Consider the following 21,447-nt stretch of genomic DNA (forward strand, 5'->3'; position numbering starts at 1 on the left):
TAACCATGGTCAAAGGAGGTTCCGAGGTTTGTAAAAAAAAAAAGGAACTGCTGCAGAACTCTATACTGTTGGATTAATTGCTAATAGAACATTCAAAGTAATTATGAAACTAAGCTAAAGGGGGAAGTTCCTTATTTATGTATTGTCTCAACTATGTATTTTGCTCAAATACCAAATTCTTTTTAGATCCTTATGCTTTCTACTAAGGAAAGGAGTGGCTATGTTAATGTAAACAGAGATCTAAGACTTCAGAAACCTCATTAAACTCTGCCAGCGCCAAAAATTAAATAAGGAATGAAATAAGTACTGTAAATTTCAAGCTTTTCAGTTAAGTGCCAATTATATAGTCAACTACCACTCATCAAGGATTACATATATAATATATTTAATACATATTATAATCTTAACTGGGTATATAAGACTTACATCACTTTTTTTCTTCTCATATAATTGCAAATTTATTCAATGGAACTGGAGAATTTAATGTAAACTGATTTTGGAAGGCTGTCACATATGCTTACGTAGCAATGAGTTTTTAAAACAATGGTCAATCAAAGAAACTGTAATGGACTGATGGGGGTATAGTAGTAAATTGTTGTCACACATCCTTCTGAACTAAATATCAACAATATCTTTTTCATTGTTGTTAATCTTTAATACATTTCTACATGCTGTTGAGGCAACTCCAGATAAATTTTCAATAACCATATATGACTTGTTAAATGTCTGTCATTTTTAATACCAACATCATATCAAGTTCCTTGTCTTGTTCTACCAAATTCTTTTTCATTAGATTACAAACATAAGCTTTGTTCTTCCTTTTCACTGTTCTTTTGATTTATATTTACTTACCTTGCTGAAATTGTGATGCAAGGAACAATTAATTATTGCTTGTAAAGTCACAGAGATTCTTGGATGAATGTATTATGAATTAAGAGCATAAGGCACTGTTATGGTTATGATTCCTCCTGTGAAATCATACTACATAATGAAACTTTTGTCACCAAGACTTGTCCAACTTGTTTTTATTTATCTCATTGGTAGCTTCTTTTTTTAACCTAATACAGCTCATAAAGAATCTAGCCCTTGCAGTGATGCCACACTACCTACTGTGAACGCAGCCCAGCACAAAAGGAGCTGCTTGGCTACAGCTGGCACCAACAGGTAAGTGCTCTTCTCCTTTTTCAGAAGGCAAGACAAAAAGCTGCCACAGCAACAATGGGCATTGTATTATTTGACTTCCATGCCATACTTCCTAGATGTGGCAGACTACCTTCCCCAGCTGGCAATGGCTTTCTGGTCAGAGTTTTGACCAAAAATCTGGTTTTTCTCCTAGAGCTACTTTTCCACTTGTTGATTATGGGAGGTAGCTGAAAGGGCAAGAAACACTTTATAATAAAATAAATAAATAAAATAAACAAACAACCACCCTAGAGTTATGGGGAACATTATTACTGATTTCTCTCAGGCTGCACTTGAACAGAAGTATGGAAAAGTTACCACAAAATGAGAACTTAATGTCTCATCTTCTCTCCATAGATTTTCAGATAGGTGTAGAGAGTGAGAGAAAAAACAAGAGGGTTCAAACTTTTATTCCACTTGGAAATCAGTTTCATTGAATTTAGTGTGATCAAGCTTAGGAAAAGACGTAATCCTCTGCAGAGTTTTTCATTTAAGTCAGTTTTCTCCCCTTCTCACTTCCTCTCAATATTTTAACAGTGCAGACCTTGTTGTACAGGGTGACTGTATTTGGATCTGAACACTCATCATTTTTCATTTGTAAAGGAGTTAATTAATAAACTATTAATTAATTGTTACCATTATGGGATTTTTTTACTTCTAGCATCTATTCTTTTCTTGAAAAGATGAAATTGTTGTTTGTGACAATTTACATCTTGAGACAAAACTATGAAGGGGTTATTTATTTCAGAGATTTATAGGTGTTTTTCAGTAAAATGTCCTGGGAAATTTGCAAAAAAGTAGGTTACTTGTGTATAAACCTTTTTTTTTGGGGGGGGGGGGTGTTACATGATATCCTGAAAATGTTCCATACTTGCTGCTATTGTACGGACACTATTGAACAATGATTGTATTGTATTTGTTTGTATTACATTGTGAAGTCTGAAGATGAGTTTCTGTAAGCTCTGAAAAGAGGAGTTTCAGTGTTTTATGCCAAGAAATCTGGATGATGGGTGTTGAAAACAGCATAGTAAACTAGATACAGACTTTGGGCTCATGCAAGGAAGGCAGTTAGTTAACAATTGCTGTTTTGTCCAGAGGTCTTCTATCAAGGAAAGTTGTTTATTATAGGAATAACACATTCCAAAGCTTAAATATTTTGTTTTGTAGAGGAAAAAACACATTTATCTTCTTTTTTCCAAAAAGTATCCCCATAAGTTTATTTTTTTTTCTGAATTGGGGCACGCCCTTTGAATAGCCTATTCTGAAGGAATGCTGGTCTTAGAGATAGGGAAGGAATGAGTGAATGGGGGGGGAGAGGGCTTCCAGAAAAGGTTACATAATCCTGGAAAGAGGCAAGATAAGGGGGAAAATCCCCCCTCAAAAAACCTGCCCTTATTTTCTTTAGTATAAGAAAACCCTGATTGTTTTTTAAGGTTATGTTTCTGTACCTAATTTGAAGATATTGTTGCTCTACTTACCTAAAGAGCTAACACCTAGAAGGGGAAACACACTCCCCAAAATTATAGATTGGACTAAAACATAAAGTAAACCTGATATCAATTCATCTGCATTTCATTAATTAATAATAATCTAAAATTTTATAATTCCATCCTTTCCTGGACGGATAGCAGAGCGTCCCTCATTTAAGCCATAATCTTCTATCTGGGTCAGGCAATGAGAACAGAACACTGTTCTGCATACCTGCAATTTTTACTTAGAACTTTCTCTCCTTTTCATCAAACTGCAAATGTTAAAAGAGCAGAAAGAAATTTCAGCAGTTCTGTTTGCTTCAGTGTTTATCATCTAAAATCTAATCTTCTTACAGTACATAGGCTTCTTTTATGAACCAATAACTTGACCAGGATTGTTTTCTTTTCTAGTCTAGGCGTCCTACCTGATTTACAAGTAAACTCCTCAATATTAGGGTTGTAGAGTCCCACAAAAAAAGAGAACACATTTGCCATTGGTCAAAATGTCTTACCCTTTCTTCCAGCAATTCATACATTTTGAAAGAGAGCACCTACCCTTCTTGATGGTAGCCTGTTGATTGGCTTTAATCCCTGTTTACCACTTGAATGGTAAAATGAACAGAGACTACTTCCTCCACCTCTGCAACAGCCACTCCGAGTCAATTCCTCCTAGAAAATAACTCAGCCTGAGTTATTGCCAGAGAAACTTTCAAAATAGTGCTGAAATAGGACTAGCAAAATTATTGGACGATGTGTGCCCAAGAGAAGTTCTTAAAATCATTTTTTTTTAAAAAAAGTGTGTATTGCTTCTTCTTTTTAAAATAGATATTAACATTAAAAAGCTATTAGAAATAAATACACTGCAATGAACTGAACAAGTATTTTTAGGAAGAGTTTGGGTTTCCTTTAATGAAGATTAGTAAAGCAGAGATAACTGATTATTAATATCTCTCTAATTTCTGTTCTGGCATTTGTGCTTCCTCTTTATTCAATTGCATTCTTGCTTTTCTACTTCTGAGAATTAAAAAGTAGTAGAATGGAATTTAGAATCAGTGCAGATGAATTAAAAGGGGGAATGGACAGATATAATATTTATGTGAATTGTACTACTTTATAAAACAGTGTCTATGTACAAAAGTAGTTTCATGTTACTTTGTAGTATCAGATTTATAAGTGGATAAAATTATGGCTCAATATAAAAAGATAGCTGTTTTGTGTGTCCCCCCACTTCTTTATTTTTAAATTTTAATTTATTTATGAAAATCTTTGTATGTCATATATCCTATTATATTTCAGTGGAGACTTTTACTACCACAATTTTAGTCTATGTATGATGAACAGGGAAGGTAGTGTGGTGGACTGCAGGTAGTGGCAATTTCACAGGAAGAAGGGAGCACATTTCAGTTGGGGTGGGGGGAGGAGGTGAGACAAGAGGCAACACAGCCTGGTGCTGGTTCAAGAGATGGCGACAGAGTTAGGAAAGCCACTCCCTAGAATCTCCCAGGCAGTGCTTTTTTTGTAAAAGAGAAAAGTGCCGGAACTCACACATGTCATACAACCCACCTTGCCTACCCTACAAGGTTCTATCCAGAAAAGGTGCCGGAACTCCGTTCTGAGCGTTCTATGAGAAAAAAAGCCCTGCTCCCAGGAAATATCCTTTAGGGAGAGAATAGTACTGGTTTAGTCTGGCAAGATCCTTTCTTTCTTTCTTTCTTTCTTTCTTTCTTTCTTTCTTTCTTTCTTTCTTTCTTTCTTTCTTTCTCTCTCTCTCTCTCTCTCTCTCTCTCTCTCTCTCTCTCTCTCTCTCTCTCTCTCTATCTATCTATCTATCTATCTCAGCAAATAAAGAGCTAAACTTTGGCTGGATTGTTCTAGGTAACTTTTCAGCTGGGCCTGACACTCTGCTGGCTGGCAATTACTGGAATTGGTCCAGCTGTTTGGATGATATCAGTTAAGGCAGACATGTCAAACTCGCGACATCATGTGACGTCATGCAATGTATCGGGACAGTTTTGCCATTGCCGGGAATGGGGTGGACGCGGCTTCCAGATGATGTATTTGGGGCACGTGCCAGCCGTTTGAAACCCCTGAGTTAAGGAAAACTGATACCAACATAAAACAGAAATAAAATGCTAAGGACTCCCCATATTTACTTCTTCAGATGTCCTAAATGAATGTATAGAAATTGGAGAAGTACAGGAGGGGCCAGCATATGTGACCTACTTTCTTCTGATTTTCAAACTCTTATATTTTCAGGCAAATGTGGGGATTATTCTTTAAATTCTTAAACAGTTATGCTTAAAGTGGATTTGGGTCAAAATATGATTTCCATTCTAGGTTAAGTGATTTTGAAAAAAGAAACAATATACTACCTGAGGAGTTAAATAATTTTTAATAAGGCCGAAGGCAAGCAAGGTAGCAGTGCCTATTAATCTTGGCTGAACTGGGGGAAAAAAGAGTCAAATCTGATTATGGTTGGATGGGAGATCATCATGAAATGTCAAAACTTGTACATATGTTGGGAAACTGAAAAAAACATCTAAAGGCATAACTTCCATATTTTTGCTTAGCAAACTATAAGGACACATAGCCATCCACAAACAGTTAGAAGCAGGGAAAAGTGATAAAATGCACAGTGTGGATTTGCAGGACAAACTCTGCCTCTTACATTATTGTGTGAACAATCATACGAGCACGGACAAAAATGAGGCAGTCAAGAAGAACATTTTGAGACTTTGACCTGTACTATTGCACCTATTATAATTGCAACCATAGCAGAAAGAGTAAATGTAGACAATAAGTTACGCAGCTGCTTGCTAAATTCTATTAAGGCCACATTTCTGATTAAACTTAAATAAAGCAGCAAGACTTTTTCATGGTTTTTACATTAAAGAAGTCTGCCCAGAAAGCTATTGAAACTCCAGTTGTTTCCTACCATTATCCCAAAGTGCATAGCTAAATGTCTGTGGAGATTCTCAGTCATCCAGGTCATGGTTGTCCCAAAGGTGCTTCTTAAAGAGGCAACTGAACTTTCTTGTTTTTCCTTGAAGACATTTCATTTCTCATCCAAGAAGCTTTCAAGAAGGCTCCACACCCATTTGCACTATTCAGGTGACATTGAGGACACAGATTAAACCTCCAAGTTGCCTCAACAATTCTGTAAAAGAATGCAAATGACCAGCTGTATGCAATGAATATACATCTTTCCATTCCTCACTATCCAGTCAGAGCTGAAGAAGCTTCTTGGATGAGAAGTGAAACTTCTTCAAAGAAAACAAGAAACTCCAGTTGCGTCTTGAAAAAGCACCTTTGAGTTTCCTATCATTACTTTTCTTACTTGCTGACCTAATCAATTATGTGCTAATCTATTTAACCATTTCCCCTTGGGCATATGGACTTTCTTATATGGACATATAAGGAGGAGCTAAAATGGTATGAGCAAAATGATCTTGCTATCAGCAACAACAGTGAAAGGAGAACGGTATTACAACCCAACAATATGTGGATGTCCCCATGAAAAGAATACATATCCTGATGAATCTTGAAAGAACACAAGAGTACAGAAAAAAATAGAGAATATTCCTATGCCCTAATCAATATGGTTCTTTCAATATAGTCATTAGGACCTGATATGCTTTTATAGATAATCGCGCCTCCCTTTTATCAACAGTGTTGGATTAGCTTTGGAAGGATGAATTACTTCCTTAGATAATAAGATATAGTAGTAGTATTTTCCCAAGAAGCCAATCTACTGTAACAAACACTACTGTGTTTATGTAGCAAACATATGGAACCAATACATTCTGAGTTAGACATCTTATACAAATAATACATTCTGTTACAGTACAATTTGGGTTTGTACAGCACACCAGTGTTTGCTATCACTTCCCAATTCTGACTTATCTAGGTTAGAATTCATGGTTTTATAACATTGTCAGCAAACTATATATGGGCTGTCCAGGTTCATTAGTTGATGTCGAGAAAGGTAATGGAGCAGATGCAATATTTCTGTTGAGTCCAACTCAACTGATTCAGTAAAGTTACAGATTCAAGTAAAAATTCTTAACTTACTGGATTGTACTAAACTAGGTCATTTCTGATCCACACCATCACAGTTAAAGCTACTCCTAAGAACAAGTAGCAAACCAGATAGGACTGGAATTCTTTTGTATGGGAAACAAAGTCCTCGGTGTAATTGGAGAGCTGAGAATTCTGCCTTATTTCTATAAAAAGTTGAAATAAAAGGGGTTGGCTTGTATTCATTTTACATTTCACCCTTACTGCTCTTTTCACATAGATACCTTTTTTTTCAAAATCTCCAAGGGAAAATCTCTCTTTGTATCATTGTAGCAAACTTTGTGAGGTTAGGTAGCAGGTAAAAACTTGCACAGAACCACCCTCTTAGACACACAAATGAGCAATTCTAAGTCCACATCTTGTTCTTCTAAATCTAACATAAAATTACTCTGTGCTATTTGGCTTGGCACTGTAGCATTAAGGATTGGCAGGAGGGGAAAAATAAATTTCCTCTTTCCCCTTATAGGTGAATATGCTTAAGCCTGTTGATAAATAAACAGTCCTGGTTTTTCTTCTCTTTTGCCTCATCTAGGTGCTCTGCAAATTGAACCCCAGTATCTTAAATGATGTTGAAGATCTGCTGTCATTTTAAACTCTGAAATATTGTACATCTTTACATTGAGAATGAAAATGAATAATGGTTGAAGCTTTTTTTATTTTTAATTGTATCTGAAATTGACTTGGATTCAAGGATAGAACTTTAAAAATTCTTTATTTTTCTTATAATGAACCGAACCATTAGGACAGGTTTTGACAAAGGAATCAGAATTCCATTGAATGCACAGAACTTAAACTGTTGTACAAAAAACCTGGATTCTGAGTAGAAAAGTAACAAAGATATCTTTTTCATCTACAATTTCCCTTTTAGGCTCCAAAAATGACTTTATAAAACTGCATGTAATATATAGTTTACAAGTAGTATGAAAGAAATCTCAATGGATTTTAGTTTTATTCAACCTGAAATTTCAGACACTTTATTTGTAGCTTTAAGATTGCCCAAAAATGAAGTTGGAATCTGGTTAACCAGAATGTGGAGGTTTTAAGGTTTTTATGCATATCAGAGAATGGATCTGGTTCACTCCTGGTTCTGTGTATTTCAGGAGCACAATTTAGGGTAGTAAGAAAAGTATTTTGTTTCTGCTTTTTGTTTGACAGCTGGAAGATTGAATGATTGCTGATCTACAGTATTGCATATTTCTCAGAAATTACCCATAGAGCGAAACATATATTCTGTGAATTTAGAGAAATGTAGAGAAAGGATATAGCAATATTCCCTGAATTCAGCAATAGGGGGTCTTCCTAATAATTAAAATCATGCCTTTATGATATAGTACAGATATTCTCTTATTCCTAGCTCATGGTTGAGGTTGGCTAACTTGGGGTATTTCTGATCTTGTGTGAAAATAGTGTTTCCATCTTCTGTCTACCCATAACTTGCTCTATGTTCCATATATGGTCTTAAGAGAGCTGGTGATGAGTTGGAAGCTGTGATCTACCCAGTTCCTCTTGTCACTTTAGGCAGGATTGCAATTAGGGTGGTGCAGGAAGTCCCTAAAGAATTGTTGTTTTTTGCTTTCATTTTAATCTCAGTTACTACTATATGACTAACTTGATCCAACTGATGTTGGTATACTTAGGGACATTCAGGGAGGAAAGGAAAGCAAGTTAAACCAACTTTCTGGATGAGCCTAAAGACTGATCTATCCTCAGAGGAGCCATTGTCAAAGTGTCTGGAAGAACTGTTCTTCTGAATGTATCACTTGATTTTCAACAGAGCAGAATCCATTTCAGAGCAGTCATTAATGAAGACAGTTTGCAAATTCTTATAAGGAAGCTGAAAAATTCTATCTCCATGTAAAGAGATGTATATAGGTCAATTATTGATATGAATAGCAACTTGCCAATCTTTATAGCTAAATAAATTGTTAAGTCATGTCTTTCCTTCCATAGAGATGAACTATAATTCATGTATGATTTATGGTATTCAGAAGATGAAATGCATAAAACCGTATGGTACAAAATGCTTCCAGGGCACATATGGAAATTTAGTAATTACTATAATTTATTTAGTATTTATAAGAAAAAAATAACTTCAGAAAAGTAACGTCCCAGCCAAATCATACCAAAACTTTTGTAAAATACTTTCCACTCCATTTTGGATTTGCCCAAATTGATAATTTCTTTTTTATTAAAAATATTTTTAACAAAATCCAGAGAAAGAGTCATTTATTTTTATGAAACCAAAAAGAGGTTTTTGTAGGAAACCCAAGTTGTACAATTTTGATAAAAGGATAAATACAAGAGCAACATAAAAAGGTTATATTAGTGATAGAGTCCTGCAAGGAGACAGTATTTTCCAAGATCTCCTTTGGCTCTTTCAGCTAAGAGCAGTCAGACATATAATACCAGTCAGCTGGTATTATTAGCTGACTGGTATTATATTATTAGCTGGCTGGCATTAGCTTCATCAAACTAAAAATGAAAAGGAAGTGTAGGTTTGATTTCATTGGTTGCCTATGTGGTCTTGAAGTGATTTTCCATAATATCAAACTAAATTGTACTTTTATTTGAAGAACTGTTTGCTGGCCTTATATAAATCTTTATGGAATCTTTCTCTTAAAGTTAAATGAAGTCCTGTGATTACCCACAACCTCTCAAGGCAAGCTGTTCCACTGGCTGATTGTTCTCAATAGCAGGAGATTTCTCCTTAGTTCTAGGTTGCTTTTCTGCTTGGTTGGTTTCCATCCATTACTTCTTGTGTTGTCTTCTGTTGCTTTGGAAAATAGGTTGGCTCTGTCTTCTTTGTGCAGTTCCTCAAATATTGAAACATTGCTAACATATCACTCCTAGTCTTTGTTTTCATTAGACTAAACATACCCAATTCCTGCAACTGTTCTTCATATGTTTTAGCCTCCAGTCCCCTAATTATCTTTGTTGCTCTTCTCTGCATACTTTCCAAGGTCTCAACATCTTTTTTTTTTTTAATATTGTGGTGTCTAAAACCAGATACAGTGTGTGTGATCTTCCTAAAGACTTATACAAGTGCTAATAACACTTCATATGATCTTGATTCTATCCTTCTGTTAATGCAGCCTAGCACTGTGTTGGGTTTTTTGGCAGCTGCAATATGTTGCTGACTCCTATTTAAGTGATTGTCCAGTAGGAATCCAAGATCCCTCTCACAGTTACTACTATTGAGCCAGTATACCTATACTGTGCCTGTGCATTTGATTTTTCTTGCCTAAATGTAGAATATTACTTTTTTCACCATTGAATTTCATTTTGTTACATATGGCCCATTGTTCAAGTATGAGATCCATCTAGATCTTGAGCCTATGTTCTGGGGGGTTGGCTATTCCTGCCAGCTAGGTTGTTTTGATGAGTTCACCTACTAGAGTCACTTATCTAAATCATTTATGAGGATATTAAAGATTACTGAGCCTAAAACAGAACCTTAGGATACCCCACTTCTTATTTCTCTCTATATGGATGTAGTTCCATTAAGAGTAGAACTCAAATTAGAAATTATTAATTAAGGACTAGAACCCAAATTAGGAAGAACCCAAGATACTATGTTGAAAGGGGTAAACCCGTGATATAAATCATATATTTTGCATAGCCCTATTCACAATGAAGAAAATGAGTATCTATGTCAGAATAGCTTTAGGCATAAGCAACTTTGCTTTGATTTTGCTCATTAGTTTACCCATTAATTTGTGGTTTGCCTTTGCAATCTTTTAAATTTCATAGACTATCTGAAGCAGCACAAAGGGACAAAGTGTCTGTTTTATGACATTTGAATAACAGTTTATGGCAGTATAGATTCTCTTTTTAGCAGGTAACTGGAAGGAATATGCAGACTATAGATAATACAATGATTTAAACATATTCATTTGCTGTCATCTAATCAAATTCATAACTGAGAATTTGAAGTTGGTTATTTCTGGTTTTTAAGGGGCTCCTGTGGCTCAGCTGTTAAAGATGCTGAGCTTGTCAGCTGGAAAGCTGGAAAGCCTGAGTTTGAGACCTGAATGCTGTGTAACAGGGTGAGCTATCATTACTTGCCTCTACTCCTGTCTACCTAGCAGTTCAAAGGCATACAAACGTGAGTAGATAAATAGGTTCCACCTCAGTGAGAATGTAACAACATTCCATGCACCTCAGCATACAGTCAGGCTGGCCAATGGATATGTCTTTAGACAGCACCGACTTCCTTGGCTAAGAAATGGAGATGAGCACTGACCCCTAGAGTTTATTGATTTATAAAAAATTTCTGTTGTTACTTGATCAACCACCTCTATTGCGCTGTTCCCCCAGTGGGGCCCCAAGCCCACTGGAAGAATCACATCTTTAGGCCCTTACAAAAAGATAGGAGGGTTGGGGCCAACCTCACATTGGGGGTAGCAAGATGTTCCAGAGAGCAGGAGCAACAGCAGAGAAGGCCCTCCTCCTGGATCTGACCAGCCAGAATAATGATGGGCTGATGGGACCCACAGCATGCCTCCTCTGCAGTGTGAGTGGGACAGGCCAATCCCAGTGGAGTGAGATGGTCCCTCAAATAACCTGGCCTCAAATGCCATGAAGGGCTTTAAAAGTGATCATCTTGAATTGCACCCAGAAGCAGACAGGCAACCAATGCAGCTCACAGAGCAGCGGTGCTACAGGGGCCATTCTTGGGGGCCCCAGAATTACCTGTGCTGCCATGCTGTGCACCAGCTGCAGCTTCTGAATGCTCTTCAAGGGTAGCCCCATGTAAAAGCACATTTCAATAGTCCAGCCATGAGATGACTAAGGACTGAATGACTGAATTGGAAATGATTAGAGATCTTTACTTTTATTTTTGGTTTTATTCCAACATCACATTGATTATGTGTCATTGCAACCACATAGACAAATTTTCTCTATGACAATCTGTCCCTAACCTTAAGGTCTTCCAATTGTGCACTTGTCACTACTGCATTTACATCCACCCACCTTGATTCGGAATGCCCTCTTCTTTGCTTTTCTCCCACCATTCCCAGTACAAGAGTCTCCTCCAGATTGCTGAGTCTTTGCATAATAGACACAAAGTGGAATAATTTGAATCTGGGCATTTGTGCCTCAAGTGAGAGTTCTGGGTTGAACTCCACAGTATTTTTAAGCACCCAATGAATTATTGCCAATTTTTAAAATTTGGAAATATGAGCCAATAGAATAAGTAATGGAAACAGTTTTGCCAAATTGCTGTTTCTTCATGACTTTTGTGATGTAAAGAGTCATGATTTTTGCCCGTCCTAATATACAATTTTATAATGCATTAAAGCTGCTAGTTGGTGACATTCTGGTCTTACATTTACTGCTGTGCAGCCAAGGCTAAAAGGTAAAAGGAATTTTGTGTATGATTTTGAAGCAGAGGATATATTTGAATTACACTTTTATTGTTTTGCCTTTAAAAATGCAGTATGATGTTTCAGGGGAGACGTATATAGCCTATATTTATGTTCTTGTTGAAGAAAATATATTATGTGACTCATAAATATTTTGCAAAGCAAACCATTTTGCTTAGTTTATCACTTTTTCATCTCTGCATAATTTATTTTGTTTCTAATTATCAACAGGAGAAGCAATAAATTTTGCAGCCATGGGGGGGGGGATGAGATGAGGACAAAGAAATATGCTTTTGAATTCCCTTCCCCCCCACTTCTTCTTTTTCCATCTAGCATCTCAAAACCATTCCTGAAAATGCTCCTGCAGTCCAGCAAAATGGAACTCTTTTTCTCTAGTGACAACTGCCCTGGAAAGATTCCTCATCTCTCTCTCCCCACACCCCACAGTCTCAGTCCTATCCAATTTGTTCAAAGTGTATTTCAGTGGATGAATAGAGCATTTATTTGTCACTGATTGAAAAAGTAGGAATTATAAAATCCTTGGGAAGGGTTGATGCTGGAGAAGGAAGGGTTAATTTCTAATGTATATTGCAGCCCTGTTTACAAAATGCGCCGGAAATTAAGTTCTATAGAGCAAACAATCCTCTCACAAAGTGTGGATTTACCAGAAAGCACATTGACAAGATGGTTCCCTGTGATCCTTAGATATCCATAAAGCTTTCTACTTGGGGGCTACTAGATTTGAAGTGGAACAATCCCAATCAACAGATGGCAGCAAAGAGCTAGAGATTACTGTATCTCTTTGCTGCCATCTAGGGGTGATCTGTATTTTTGCAGGCCAGACCTGCTAGGTCAGACATGTCAAACACAAGGCCCTGGGGGCCAGATCCGGCCCGCGAAGTGGTTTCATGCGGCCCACGAAGCCATCCTGGAAACAGTGAGGGAACAGCCCCCACTGTCTTGGCCCTGGCCCAGAGACCCTCCTTCTGCCAGAGACCTTCAGATCTGTCCCACTCCGGCCCAGGCCCCCATAGGCACCCTGGATGCGAACGATGTAGAGCTGGCCACGCCCACCCAGTAGGCCATACGCACTCTAGCCACGCCCACCCAGTAGGCCACGCCCACCCAGGCCACACCCACCAGGCCCCCTGAGGGCAACCGCAATGCTGATGCGGCCCTCAATGAAATTGAGTTTGACAGCCCTGTGCTAGTTCATATAGTCTGGAGCAACCCACCAGGTCAATATATTTCCTATTTCCTTTACATAAAAATCAATCCCGGTGCAGTTTGTGAAATAAATTTTAAAAAAGTGATCAAGAGAACAACCAAATATTTAAGTCTTTTGAAAATCTAACAAGGATGGGGCTCAGCAAACGAGAGAGGAATGTGGTTCCAGAGGGCAGGTGTCACTAGTGAACGAAGACTAGTGAAAGAAGACTTACAGTATCTTCTAAGTCTTGCTAGTTGATTCTGTTTCACAGAAGGATTTCAAGCATGCCCATTCGCTGGATCTGGTAATATGAGCAGAAACAATCAGAGGGAAGCAATCCTACAAATAAGTAAGTCCAGTTTTGCCATGTAGGGTCTTACAGATAACCAACATCTTGAATTGTACCTGGAAGTAGTGCAAGTTAGGAAGCAATAGTATTATGTGGGCACACCTGCTTGTGCTGTCATATTCTGAACCAATTACAGTTTCCAAATTCTGTTCAAGAGCACCCTTGTGCCAAATTAACTGCAGTGGTCCAGGTAAGGAGTATATAAAACACGAGTGATTGTGAATGTGGCCTCTTTATCTCAGAATAGGTTGATATGGTATACAAGATTGGTTCTTCTATCCACCACTGCCTCCTGTTTCATGAGTAAGAGCTGTGTTTCTAAGAGGACTGCCAAATTGCACACCAAATGTTTTTAAGAGAGTATGTTCTCTTTCAGAGTTAAATACAGAGCCTCTCCATATCCAGGAGGCCCACACCCTTTCTGCTCTTTCTCATCCAGACCCCAACAGACTCCAAACACTGGAAAAGAACTTTGTTTTCATCACTTGATTGATCCAAGATGGAAATATATAATTATGTATAATCAGCTTACTGCTGACATTTCACCCCATGTTGACAAATAACCTGACCCAGCAGTTTATTGTAGATGTTAAATGGGAGTGGGAGACATAGGAGTAGTCTCCCCTCCCCCATCACAATGCTGTATGGAAGCAGCCTTGAACAAAGGAGGAAAATTAGCATAGAACAATGCCCACACTCCAAACCTTCTAAGCCAACCCAGAAGGATATCATGACAAATGATACTGAAGATTTCTGAGATCAGCACAGAAGTACCATCCCTATCCTGTGCCCACCAGGGATTATGAAGAAGTTCGATTGATCAGTGTTGTCTCACTGCTATACTCATGTCTCAAACCTGAAGGAAATAATTTGTTGCCTTCAACACCTTCTGATCCTGCAAGCTAAGCTGAGTATCTGCCTTTCTCCCCTTGTTATTCATCATCATGCTTGTGAAAATGTGCACAATGTAAGCAATCAAGCCAGGACTAATAGTGGACATAATTAATCCAGTACATAAAAGAAAAATCAATTTCTTTTCTATTGAGCCAAAAAAGGCATTAAAAAATTTTGCTCCTCACCTAGATTACTGTTAGAATGTGAAGAAGGGGGAAACACAGGACAAGCTTATTCAAAGGTGAAAACTAGCATTAAAATTAATAATTAATAACAAGAAAAAAGTAGTTTTAGCTGAATAACATGTATGCAGACTTACATACCTAATACATACATACCTAATCTCATCAGAGCCCAAGCAGAGTATACAAGGTAACAGGAAAGATTGACATATTGCAGTTGATTCCAATGTACATTCAGGATATGTGCTCAGGATATGTAGTCTGACCACAAGAATAAGAACAGTTGAGTCTTGATCATGAGGCCAATGAGGACCCAGATTATTGGGGGCAATAAGCTGACTTTGTAATAATGCCGCTTGGGGTGTGTGTGAAAGCTCTAATAAGCAGGCATATACATAGAATGAAGGCTACTGCTAAGCTTGTAAGCCGCCCTGAGTCTTCGGAGAAGGGTGGGATATAAATGTAATAAAAATAAATAAAATAAAAAATAAAATAGCTGTTAGCATTTAGGATTCCAAACCACATTGAAAAACATAATGGAAAACAAAACTCTTTGGATTCTTAAAGTGCTTCCCTTCTCTCCCCCCCCCCCGCCCCTGCTGCCCCAAGAATAGAAACTTTGACATTGCCAAATCTCAAGCAAGCAAAGCAAAGGAAGGAGACAACAAATGGAAAGCCCTGAGGGAATCAAGGCAAAGATGAAGGGTTCAAATACAAAGCAGAAAGCAGATTTAGAGGATAGTTCCTACTCAGTCTGCACCAGGGTTGCCAGAAGTTTGAGTAGAAACTATTTTGCAAAGTGAGTTTAGCTCTGAGGCAAACCAGCAAATATACCCCCGTGCATCAGCAAGTGAACCTTAATGAAAGTTTAAAGCCAGGAATTCCTACAATGGTCTATGTACTCTGTATATTTAGTTCTTTTTTACTTCTGTAGTAGATTGCTTCTCTCAGGAGTTAACAAAGGAGTTAATAAAAGGAAAGAGAAGAAAGATGATACTGCACTTGATATTGGGCTTGGAACAACAATAAATAATTTATAAATTTGTTTCTTAATTAACACCATATTTATAACATTGAATGAGCTGATTTATCACAAAAATACTACACTTTAGATTTAAAACCTGAGAAGTATTATACGTTGCACTAGCTTCTTAGTTTTTAGTTAATAGGCTATTTGCTCTGGAAGTCTAATGCTAAATATACCGTATTTTTCAGACCATAAGACGCACCAGACCATAAGACGCACCCAGTTTTTAGAGCAGGAAAAGAAAAAAATCTTTCTCCTTCTCTCTCTCTCCCTCTCTTTCTCTCTCTCTCTCTTTCTCTCCCTCCCTCTCCCATTGTCCCTTCCTTCCTTCCTTCCTTCCTTCCTTCCTTCCTTCCTTCCTTCCTTCCTTCCTTCCTTCCTTCCTTCCTTCCCTCCCTCTTTATCCTTCCCTCTCTGCATTAGAGCAGTACCCGCGGAGGCGGCCCTGCAGCCCGGCTTTCTCTTGCAGAAAGCAAGCTGAAACGGAGTGAGGGAGATTGCCAGAAATGCGAATCGGCCGATCTTGCGCTCCTGCAAACTCCCTCGCTCGGTTTCAGCTTCCCTTGCTACAAGAGAAAGCAGGCTGAAACGAGGCAGATTGCAGCAGCGCGAGATCAGCCGATTCGCATTCCTGGCAATCTGCCTCACTCCGTTTCAGCCTGCTTTCTCTTGTAGCAAGGGAAGCTGAAATCGAGCGAGGGAGAGTGCAGGAGCGTGAGATCGGCGTTTCTCAGCACGTGCTGATTCGTGCTCCACTTGCAGAGGTTGGGGCTGGCCATACGCATCACCTTCTGACCATAAGATGCACCCTCGTTTTCCCCCCCACTTTTGGGGAAAAAAAGTGCGTCTTATGGTCCGAAAAATACGGTATGCCATTATTTTCAAAATCTGATTTAAAGTGATATGTGCAGGCCCTTCATAGCAATAAGTATAAATTGGAGGGAATTAATAGGGAGATTATGTAACTTAACTGAGGCCACATATCTTGAATTAATTTTTAAAAATATGAATAAGCAGAGCATTGTTTGCTTTGTGCCCAGTAAAATACAATCTTCTAGTTAAGCAAAGGGAAAAAAGGAAATGAGTAGAGAGGAAGTGGAAAAAGTCAGAAAATGGAAGGAATGTGGGAGGAGTGATGGAAAAGAAAGAAGATTGGAGACATTCCTTTCAACATGTCATTAGATTTAAATATTAATAAAAATGATTATTTATAGTTAACATAGCTGTGTATGCTTAATTATGAAAACACAACACAAGTTATTTCAGGAAGAAAGAACTAATCAGGAATGGATTTAGCCATTGCAGCCTGAACAGTGTGGTGACCTGTATGGATGATGCAATCATGAGTATTATTCAGCTATCATTGCTACAATGTCCTGCCTCTGAATTTGTGCATGGCTGTCAGTTCTGCCATCTTTGGTTTGGCACCTTGCTGGGATCCTGCCATCAAAGGCTAGAGGGGAGGAGGACACAGGGAACAAATGGGCAATAAAGATGCATGGGGATGTGATGGGAAATAGGGAGGGGGGAACATCAGGTTGACAAAGAACTTAAGGGACACCCTAAAAGCGGCACTGGAGAAGGACAAATTGTTCCAAGCCCATAAGGATGAATGCACGATACAGGATGGCTTAGCATGGGTGGGAACCAAATTATATGTTCCCGAAAGTCAATGACTAATGGTCCTACAGAAAAGCTATGATTCAAAAGTAGCAGGGCATTTTGGCTTTGTCAAAATCTTGCACTTGCTTAAATGCAACTTTTCTTTAGTGGCTGTCACTAAAGAAAAACATAGAAAGATATGCTGTTTCTCTGAAAATAAGACCCAACCAGAAAATAAGCCCTAGCATGATTTTTCAGGATGCTCATAAGATAACCCCTACCCCAAAAATAAGCCCCAGCATTGTGGTTGCCCGGGGTGTGTGTGTGGGGGGGTGAGGCCAGCTCAACATTTTTCACATTGAGGGGTGCCTGTGGAGGCCCAGGTGGGACTGAGGGGGATTAATTTCATTTTCATTTCATTTTATTAAATTTGTATACCGCCCTTCTCCCGAGGGACTCAGGGCGGTGAACAGGGCATATATAAATAGCAAATACAAAAATTAAAAGAGAATTAAACAATTGCCCAGATTAAAAAAAAACAACAGTAACAATATAAAAAACCCATTAAAAACCCTAACGTCCCCCATCAGGCCAGGCCAGCTTGTACAAATAAATGGGTCTTCAGACCGTGCCAGAAGGAGCGAAGGTCGGTGCCATCCGGAGCTCAACCGGCAGTTGGTTCCATAGAGCCGGAGCGCCCACAGAGAAGGCCCTCCCGACATTCTCTGACCGGAGGCACCCTGAGGAGGCCCTCTCTGTGGGAACGCACAGGGCGGAGGGAAGTTGACGCCAGCAGCAGGTGGTCCCCGAGGTACTCCGGACCCATGCCATGTAAGGACTTAAAGACCATAACCAAAACCTTGAATCTCACCCGGATGACTGGTAACCAATGCAGCTCGCGGAGCAAAGGTGTAACATCGGAGTACCGGGAAACTCCCAAGACAACTCTCGCGGCCGCATTCTGTACCAGTTGGAGCCTCCGAGTGGTCTTCAAGGGGAGCCCCATGTAAAGAGCATTGCAGTAGTCTAGGCGAGAGGTCATGAGCGCATGAGTGACCGTACACAGGGCATCCCGGTCCAGATAGGGCTGCAACTGGTGCACCAGGCGAACCTGGGCGAAAGCCCCCCTAGTCACAGCTACTATATGGTCTTCCAGGGTAAGCCGTGAATCTAGGAGGACTCCCAAGTTGCGAGCCCTATCCACGGGGGGTAAAAACTCATCCCCCCTCAGGGGTCTCTGGCAGAAGGAGACAGGACCAGGGTGGGCGCCAGGACCTGATTCATAAGAGGAGCCTCGCCAACTCTCTCGGGCCCCTTAGGGCAGTTCCAGGGCTGGGCTCTGGCAGGGAGGAGAGTCCTGGGTGCCTCTTGGGGGCAGGGGCTCCCTGCCCTTCCCATTCACCCAGGGCCATTGTGGGTGAGGCGGCAGGAGGCAGACGTTGGAGGATGAGGTTGGACAGTGGGGGCTGGGTGCACAGGGGCCATGGCACCATTCCCGCCCCACTACCTGCCTCACCTCAACTGTTCAGGAGTGGTTTCTCCCACTTTCTCCTTCCTCCTCTTTGAACAGCCCTTCACTCCTGTTGCTGCTTTTTCAGTCTTGGATCTCAGTTAGTCTGGAGCCTGTGCAGAGGGTCTTTGGAAAAGAAGCCCCGCAGCAACTGGGTGGGGTGGGAATCATTCCCTTCACTTTTGGACCAGCTCTGAAATGGACTGGAAGGTACAGCCTGAAGGCTCCAATCTGGCTTTGCAGCAAGCAGGGGATTGCTGAATAGTTTGTTGGGTGAATCCTAGCTGAGGTGATCAATTTAGTGGTAAGGTTTAACAGGTCGAGCCATGACAGGGATGAGGTACATGACAGGGGCCATGACAAATGGATGAGGTACATGAATGCACACTAGTCTGGCATTTCAAAGAAAAGGGATGTGAAAAGGTGCCTTTTTTGAGGGAGGCTGCTAGAAAAGGTTCCAGGTTAATCCAATCAACTCAGTCATGGTTTGTCGGAGAGCAGGCCTGCAAGGTCGTTTGAGGTGCTTCAAATCCCATGAAGCATCGGAGATGGGGCCTAGAGAGCTGTTGGAGGTCCAGCCGATCTGAATCCGACCAATTGCGACTAAGAACCTATATTAGGTCTTATCTCGCAGCGATAAGGGCAGCGAGGTCTAATCACTTCTCCGCCCTTATCGTGTCCGCAGATAACTGCCCAGCCGCCCTGTTTAGGGTGACCTGCTCCCTCCTTAATCAGGAGGTGAGGGAGGAACCCTTGCAGGGTCATGCCGAGGAGTTTAGTCAACATCTGTTGGACAAAATCGCTCGGATTCGGACCGGTCTCGACTCCGACTGGGCAGAGTCTGATGATCAGGACACAGGCGGTCTTGTCGATGTTATCTGGGAGGAGTTTGATTCTGTGACTCCGGAGGAAGTGGACAGGATTATGGGGAGGTTGAGCTCCACCACATGTTTATTGGACCCGTGCCCTTCCTGGCTGGTTTATGCGGCTCGGGAGGGGACACGAGGCTGGTTCCAGGCTGTTATAGCTGCATCTTTGAGTGAGGGTAGTTTCCCCGCCGTCTTGAAGGAGGCAGTGGTGAGACCTCTCCTCAAGAAGCCTGCCTTGGACCCAGCTGTGTTAAATAACTTTTGTCCAGTCTCCAACCTTCGCTTCCTTGCGAAGGTTGTTGAGAGTGTGGTGGCGCATCAGCTCCCTCTAGCCCTGGATGAAGCGGATTATCTAGACCCGTACCAATCGGGTTTCAGGCCCAGGTACAGCACGGAGATGGCATTGGTCGCTCTGGTGAATGATCTCTGGAGGGCCCGGGACTAGGACAGGGGATATTCCTCTGTCCTAGTCCTATTAGACCTCTCAGCGGCTTTCGATACCATCGACCATGGTATCCTGCTGCGGTGTCTCAGGGGATTGGGAGTGGGAGGCACAGTTTTTCAGTGGTTCTCCTCCTATCTCCTGGGACGTTCACAGTCGATGTTGGCAGGGGGGCAGAGGTCGACCTCGAGGTCTCTCGTTTGTGGAGTTCCTCAGGGGTCGGTCCTCTCGCCTCTCCTGTTCAACATCTACATGAAACCGCTGGGTGAGATCATTCGTGGTTTTGGAGTTGGGTATCATCAGTATGCTGATGATACCCAGCTTTTCATTTCGACCCCAAACCACCCCAGTGATGCCCTCAATGTGATGTCCTGTTGCCTGGAAGCGGTTCGGATCTGGATGGGGAGGAACAGACTTCAACTCAACCCCTACAAGACTGAATGGCTGTGCATACTGGCATCCCGGGATATTCACAATATTCCATCTCTTTCCATGGGGGGGTGAGCTATTACCCCCCGTAGATAGGGCTCGCAACTTGGGAGTCCTCCTAGATTCGTGGCTTACTTTGGAAGACCATATAGTGGCTGTGACTAGGGGGGCCTTCGCCCAGGTTCGCCTGGTGCGCCAGTTACGGCCCTATCTAGACGGGGATGCCCTGTGTACGGTCATTCATGCACTCGTGACCTCTCGTTTGGACTACTGCAATGCTCTCTACATGGGGCTTCCCTTGAGGACCACTCGGAGGCTCCAACTGGCACAGAATGCAGTCACGAGAGTTGTGTTGGGAGTCTCCCGATACTCCCATGTTACACCTCTGTTCCGTGAGCTGCATTGGCTGCCAGTTGTCTTCCGAGTGAGATTCAAGGTTTTGGTAATGGTTTTCAAGGCCCTACATGGCATGGGTCCGGAGTACCTCGGGGATCACCTGCTGCCGGCGTCAACTTCCCTCCGCCCTATGTGTTCCCACAGAGAGGGCCTCCTCAGGGTGCCACCGGTCAGAGAATGTCATCTGCTGGCCCCCAGGGGGAGGGCCTTCTCTGTGGGCGCCCCGGACTTATGGAATCGGTTGCCGGTTGAGCTCCGGACGGCGCCTGACCTTCGCTCCTTCCGACGCGATCTGAAGACCTATTTATTTGAACAAGCCGGCCTGGCCTGATGGGGGATGTGTTGGGGTTTTTTATTGTGGTTTTTTATATTATTATTTATTGTTTTAGCTTGGGCTTTGTATTTAATTCTCTTTTTAACTTTTGTACTTTGTATTTCATATG

The 21,447-nt window shown here is 40.9% G+C and overlaps 1 protein-coding gene across 1 annotated transcript in view; it reads left to right on the top strand.

Annotated features, from left to right (window-relative positions):
- The first annotated feature begins 1,085 nt into the window (after positions 1-1,085).
- LOC310648985 (transmembrane protease serine 11E-like) overlaps positions 1,086-21,447 on the top strand; it is a 63,992-nt gene continuing 43,630 nt past the window's right edge. The window contains exon 1 of the mRNA XM_083377205.1: positions 1,086-1,164. The gene's annotated coding sequence lies outside the window, so the exon portion shown is untranslated. The remainder of the gene's footprint in view (positions 1,165-21,447) is intronic.

The sequence above is a fragment of the Vipera ursinii genome (genome assembly GCF_947247035.1).
Source record: "Vipera ursinii genome assembly, chromosome: Z".
NCBI classification, from domain to species: domain Eukaryota; kingdom Metazoa; phylum Chordata; class Lepidosauria; order Squamata; family Viperidae; genus Vipera; species Vipera ursinii.